This window comes from Sinocyclocheilus rhinocerous, unplaced genomic scaffold, assembly GCF_001515625.1.
Source record: "Sinocyclocheilus rhinocerous isolate Xijiao unplaced genomic scaffold, SAMN03320098_v1.1 scaffold1351, whole genome shotgun sequence".
Taxonomy (NCBI): Eukaryota; Metazoa; Chordata; class Actinopteri; order Cypriniformes; family Cyprinidae; genus Sinocyclocheilus; species Sinocyclocheilus rhinocerous.
The window spans coordinates 673444-680111 of NW_015654494.1; the positions used below are offsets into that span (position 1 = coordinate 673444).

At 36.0% G+C, this 6668-nt stretch overlaps 1 protein-coding gene across 1 annotated transcript in view; it reads left to right on the forward strand.

Moving 5' to 3' along the window:
• The first annotated feature begins 2026 nt into the window (after positions 1 to 2026).
• LOC107717167 (receptor-type tyrosine-protein phosphatase S-like) overlaps positions 2027 to 6668 on the forward strand; it is a 256786-nt gene continuing 252144 nt past the window's right edge. Inside the window, exon 1 of the mRNA XM_016523840.1 lies at positions 2027 to 2263. The gene's annotated coding sequence lies outside the window, so the exon portion shown is untranslated. The remainder of the gene's footprint in view (positions 2264 to 6668) is intronic.

A 6668-nucleotide genomic window follows, 5' to 3' on the forward strand; every position in this document is an offset into this window, starting at 1 on the left:
GGTAGTAACCCAACCGCTGGGTCAAAACAACCCAATTGCTGGGTTTGTCCCTATTTTACCCAGCACTGGGTTGTATTTAACCCAGCATCTTTTAGAGTGTAGTGTGCTATTAAATATATATTTTTATTTTTGTACAATTAATTTGTAGCATTTAAATTAAACTGTAGCATTTTTATATTCCTTTTATATTATAATTACGTTTTTTTTTTTAGGATTTTAGGCTTAATTTGTTCATTTTTTAAATTATCATTAAAATAAATGGCATTATTTAATGTTACTTATAATCAGGGTCGTCTTATATTCGGGCCAATACGGTAATTATATTAATATTATTGAAATCGTAAATGTATTGTCTTTCATTTATGCTGTTTTCAGTTAAAAAAATGTATATTATGCCCAGAAAGAATGATTTTTGTTACTATATTAATTTATATTTTATTTTATTTACATATTATTTTTTGCGGTATTTTGCACAACAATGACATGTAATATGATGTTAAATCTATTATCATCATTTTCATTTGCATTAAAAATAGCATTTTACAATCCATTTACATTATAATTCTATTTTTTATAATCAAACCTCATTCTCAATGCAGTGAGGAAAAAAACGGTATTTTTCAAATTATTTTTCAAATAGCATTTTAAAACAGCATTTTGTCTCTATGCTGATTTTAATTAAAAAATAATGATTTAATTAGTGTATTAATAAATATTGAATTAAATTTTTTATTAATGTTTTATTTTACAGTATTTTGCATAAACGCACATGAAATGTGCTGTTAAATCTATTATCATCCGTTTTGTTTACAATAAATTTGTACAATTTAACCAGTTAATATGATTTACTGTAGCATTAAAAATAGCCTTTTTACATTCCCTTTACATTATAATTCTATTTTCCTATTCATTCTCATTACTGTGATGTAAAAAACAAATTATTAATAAAATAAATTATTAAAATAATTATATGAATATTATTTAAATCGTATACTATTCACTATATTCACTATATTGTCAGATTTCAATGAAAAAAAAAAGATTTTTGTTACGGTACTAATAAACAATTCATTTAATTACATTTTATTAATGTATTAATAAATGTCCAAAGAGAATACTTTTTGAGACTAACTACATTTACAAGCAAGCAAAAAGAATAATAATTTAGTTTAACTGAATGAAAATTTGAGGAGAAATATCCAAATCCACATTTCTTCACGCGATTCATCCCTTCAGATGATTCTAAAAAAAGAGGCGTGGCTTCAGCCAGCGCGTTACTGAATGGGCGGAGCCAACGCGAGCGTCTTTTAAAGCAGGGGCGGAGTCCGAGAGAGAGAGAGAAAGGGTGAGCGAGCGAGAGAGCGCGGTGGGTGGGCGTGTCCATGACGTCACCCTCGAGCTCTCCTCAGCGCTCACAGCTGTGGTTTCTTCCGAGCGGAGCTTGAAATCAGACGCGCTGAGCGAGACGCAGCGCTGTCCGGGGGATTTAAACCGCTATTCGCCGCCGTCCGCGCCCGGAGCTCTCTCTCTATCGCCTTGGATCTGCTCTCTCCTTGGATTATTACCGTTCTTTATTCCTTGGCGCGACGCGCACGAAGATGTAAGGAGGTTTTGCGCGCGCAGAATCACGGAGAACACAGGAACGCGCTCGTTAAAACAAGGTAAGAGCAGTTAATCACTTTATTCTAATGTCAGGAACGGGTGGGAATAAAGCATGCACTTCAGACGAAGAGCGTCTGAAGAACTGCACGCGCTCGGAGAAGGTGGTGCCCTGCGCGCAGTTTGCGCTCCAGACGCGTTTTGCGCATTAGGAATAAACTCATTTTTGACGCGTTTCAAGACTTTACAGCCGGTTTCCGCGTTTTTTGGGGGGGTGTTATCCACCAGCTTCATCCGTGGGACAATCATCCCGCCCAAAGGCTCTCAAAGCCCCGCTCGTGTAAAGTGAGAATGGATGCCACCGTGCGCCTGGGTGGGCGTGTCCATGACGCCACCCTCGAGCTCTCCTCAGCGCTCACAGCTGTGGTTTCTCCCGAGCGGAGCTTGAAATCAGACGCGCTGAGCGAGACGCAGCGCTGTCCGGGGGATTTAAACCGCTATTCGCCGCCGTCCGCGCCCGGAGCTCTCTCTCTATCGCCTTGGATCTGCTCTCTCCTTGGATTATTACCGTTCTTTATTCCTTGGCGCGACGCGCACGAAGATGTAAGGAGGTTTTGCGCGCGCAGAATCACGGAGAACACAGGAACGCGCTCGTTAAAACAAGGTAAGAGCAGTTAATCACTTTATTCTAATGTCAGGAACGGGTGGGAATAAAGCATGCACTTCAGACGAAGAGCGTCTGAAGAACTGCACGCGCTCGGAGAAGGTGGTGCCCTGCGCGCAGTTTGCGCTCCAGACGCGTTTTGCGCATTAGGAATAAACTCATTTTTGACGCGTTTCAAGACTTTACAGCCGGTTTCCGCGTTTTTTGGGGGGGTGTTATCCACCAGCTTCATCCGTGGGACAATCATCCCGCCCAAAGGCTCTCAAAGCCCCGCTCGTGTAAAGTGAGAATGGATGCCACCGTGCGCCGTGCCAGCCTCGCACATCTGATTTCAAGCGCATTTATATTGAAAGTCTGGTTATGCATCTGATTTGTTCTTGCAAACTGATGCCGGCTCTGCGATCTTCTGAGATTCGGTCCAGAAATACCCACCTGCTGGAAACTAGTGAGCAACACTCAATTTCAGCGGACTCGGTTATTAAAATCAACATGTAGTCTGGAGAGGTTTTAGTTGACGGTTTGATCCCAAAACTAAGAAAACTGCGCGTATTTGCATTGTATGAATGATTTATGAACATCAGTTCTTTTAGAAATCAATTGCATGCGCCAAAACGGGTGCTCTCTCTATATATGCATGTCTTTATGATGGTTCTCATGCACTTAGAATAGCTTAATGCACTGATTTAGTGGTGAATTGGCATGTTAATGCATTGTGCTTTATTGTGAATGCACTAAATATAGGAACTGAATAGAGAAATTAAAGCTGTGTAGCCACTGAAGACATTGATGGGAACACGGAATATGGGTTCTCATGGGCTGAACTCTTGCTTGTGCTCTTGAATATGTGCTATATTTGTATGAATCCGAGTGAGATTGGAGTTCAGGGTGTTTGAATATTTCATGCCGGGTGGATTTGTGTTTTTGGACATGCTGTCTCGGTGCGGTGTGGTCTTCAGTGCATCCTGTGCTGGATTTGCATAAAACGAGGCTTGACAGTGGAGTCATTCAAAGCCACACCCTCTTTATGCACTTACATCATAATCTCATGCCAGATTTGAATAAATTAGGATGATTGTTTCACGTTTTAGTTGCATGTCCTCAATGACTCCAAGAAGGCTTTTGACAGATTTTGCTCGTTTCCATAGGCAAATTTGTCCTCACACTACAAACTCACACGCACTAGTCAAAGATCGTCTTGTATGTGTATCGAAATTTCTTCAAAAAGGAGGATTTTGTCAGATTTGATTGGCTCAAACTATCAAAAATCATCTCTTTTTTTGTACACCTAAATGTCCTCGATGTCTCCAAATGGAGGTTTTTGCTCACTTCTACAGGCAAAATGTGTCCTCTAAATGTGTACTAACTCACGCTAGTCGAAAACCATCTATTTTAATAACTGTACATCTGCATGGTCTCAAAATGGAGTTTCTGTCAGATTTTTCTCTCAAACGGACTATAGTCAAAAATCATCTCATCATATTTAAACATCCTCAGTGTCACAAAACCAAGGTTTTTTCTCTGATTTTGTTCGCTCAAACTATCAAAATTGTGATTATTTTAATACATTTATATCTAAATGTCCAAAATAGAGGTTTTAGGCTGTTTCTTTTTTGGTAAATTTGTCCTCAAACTATATCTAATTCACACACAGGTCAAAAATCATCTCTGTTTTATCTAAATGTACATCTAAATGTCCTCAGTGTCTCAAAACTGAGTTTTTTTTTCTGAGATTTTGTGGGCTCAAGCTATCACAAATTGTCTCGTTTTTAATAAACGCATGTCTAAATGGCCTCAGTGTCTCAAAATGGAGGAACTGTCAGATTTTGTTGGTAGATTTGACCTCAAACTCTATCTAAAAGTCAAAAATCATCTTTATTTTCATAAATATAGCCTATATTTTAATGTCCTCAAAGTCCCAAAATGGCGGTTTTTGGCAGATTACATTGAGAAATTACAGATTGCAAATTATTAAAAAATTTTCCTATTTTGATAAATCTATGTCTAAATGGCTTCCATGTCTCAAAATGGAGGTTTTTTTGTCAGATTTTTTTTTTTTTTGGCTCAAAGTATCAAAAATAATCTCTGTTTTAAGAAATGTATATCTAAATGTCTAATTTTGTCAGTTTTTGTCGGTAAATTTGCCTTAAAATATACATATTTGCTCACACACTAGTCAAAAATCATCTTTGTTTTAATATATGTATATATATAAATATATATTTATAATATAAATAGAAATGCCCTTAATGTCCCAGAATGGAGATTTTTGTCAGATTTTATTGGCTCAAATCCTGAGATTTTGTGGGCTCAAGCTATCACAAATTGTCTCGTTTTTAATAAACGCATGTCTAAATGGCCTCAGTGTCTCAAAATGGAGGAACTGTCAGATTTTGTTGGTAGATTTGACCTCAAACTCTATCTAAAAGTCAAAAATCATCTTTATTTTCATAAATATAGCCTATATTTTAATGTCCTCAAAGTCCCAAAATGGAGGTTTTTGGCAGATTACATTGAGAAATTACAGATTGCAAATTATTAAAAAATTTTCCTATTTTGATAAATCTATGTCTAAATGGCTTCCATGTCTCAAAATGGAGGTTTTTTTGTCAGATTTTTTTTTTTTTTGGCTCAAAGTATCAAAAATAATCTCTGTTTTAAGAAATGTATATCTAAATGTCTAATTTTGTCAGTTTTTGTCGGTAAATTTGCCTTAAAATATACATATTTGCTCACACACTAGTCAAAAATCATCTTTGTTTTAATATATGTATATATATAAATATATATTTATAATATAAATAGAAATGCCCTTAATGTCCCAGAATGGAGATTTTTGTCAGATTTTATTGGCTCAAATGATCAAAAATCATCTTTATTTTGATAAAAGTATATTGAAATGTCCTCACTGTCTCCAAATGGAGATTTTTGTTGGATCACATTTACAAATGACAGATCCCAAATGAGCAAAAATGATCTTTATTTTGATAAATCTATATTTAAATGTCCTCCAGGTTTAAAAATGGAGGTTTTTGTTGGATTACATTTACAAATTACAAATTACAAAATTATAAATGATTCAAAATCATCCCTATTTTAATAAACTCATATCTAAATGGCTTCTATTTCTCAAAATTGAGATTTCTGTCAGATTTTATTGGCTCAAATGATTGAAAATAATCTCTGTTTTTATAAATGTATATCTAAATGGCCTTGTTGTCTCCAAATGAAGGTTTTTGTTAGATTTTTGGTAAATTTGTCCACAAACTCTACCTAAATACGTATTTACTCACACACTAGTAAAAAACATCTTTATTTTAATAAATGTATATATAAATATATGTAATTATAATATAAATATAAATGTCCAAGTGTCTCAAAATTGAAATTTTTTGTCAGATTTTATTGGCTCAAATGATCAAAAATCATGATTTTGATAAATGGAGGTTTTTGTTGGATTACATTTACAAATGACAGATTACATTAAAAATGACAGATTACAAGTGTTCAAAAATCATCCCTATTTTAATACATTTATATCCAAATGGCTTCTATTTCTCAAAATGGAGATTTCTGTCAGATTTTATTGGCTCAAATGATCCAAAATCATCTCTTTTTTTGTAAATGTATATCTAAATGGCCTCAGTGGAGGTTTTTGACAGATTTTTGGTAAATTTGTCCTCAAACTCTACCTAAATATGTATTTGCTCACACACTAGTCATAAACCATCTCTGTTTTAAGAAATGTGTTTCTAAATGTCTCCAAATGGAGGATTGTGTCCTCTTGTGTTGGCTCAAACTCTATGTAAAGATGTCCTAGCCGATTGGGATGGGATTGGGCTGATGAAGCGAGCTCACCGTTTGTTGTCGTTCGGCTTCCCTGCAGGACATCTCAGTCCATTTATAGGCTGCGGGTGGGTGCCGCGGCCGGACGAGAGGCATCGAGTGCGCTTGTGTTGTGTTTAGGCCCGGCGGTGAATGAAGAAGTCGGATTTGTCTCTTGATTTGCGTCTAGTTCTCCCAGCAGTGAAGAGGGATAAGTACCTGTCATTCCTTATGTATGAAAACGCTCGTCGTTGCTGCATGAATGGACATTGTGTTATTTACGCAGCGAGTCCCGCGGGCCGCTATCGCTCCAGTGCGCTGACGGACTGATCAGGCCACTTATATCTACAACAGACACCGCTAGCACTGATATGTCACACTTACACGTTAACTGCACTTGTTAGGGGCTAAACTCGGACTGGTGACGTAACCAAACGGACTATAATGATGAGTAATTATTGCTAAAATTTGTATTTTACAATCAAATCAAATAAAATAAAACCAATAAATACAAATTATGTAACTCAAATAGGTACTATTTATTTGCATTTTATGTGTATATATATATATATATATATATATA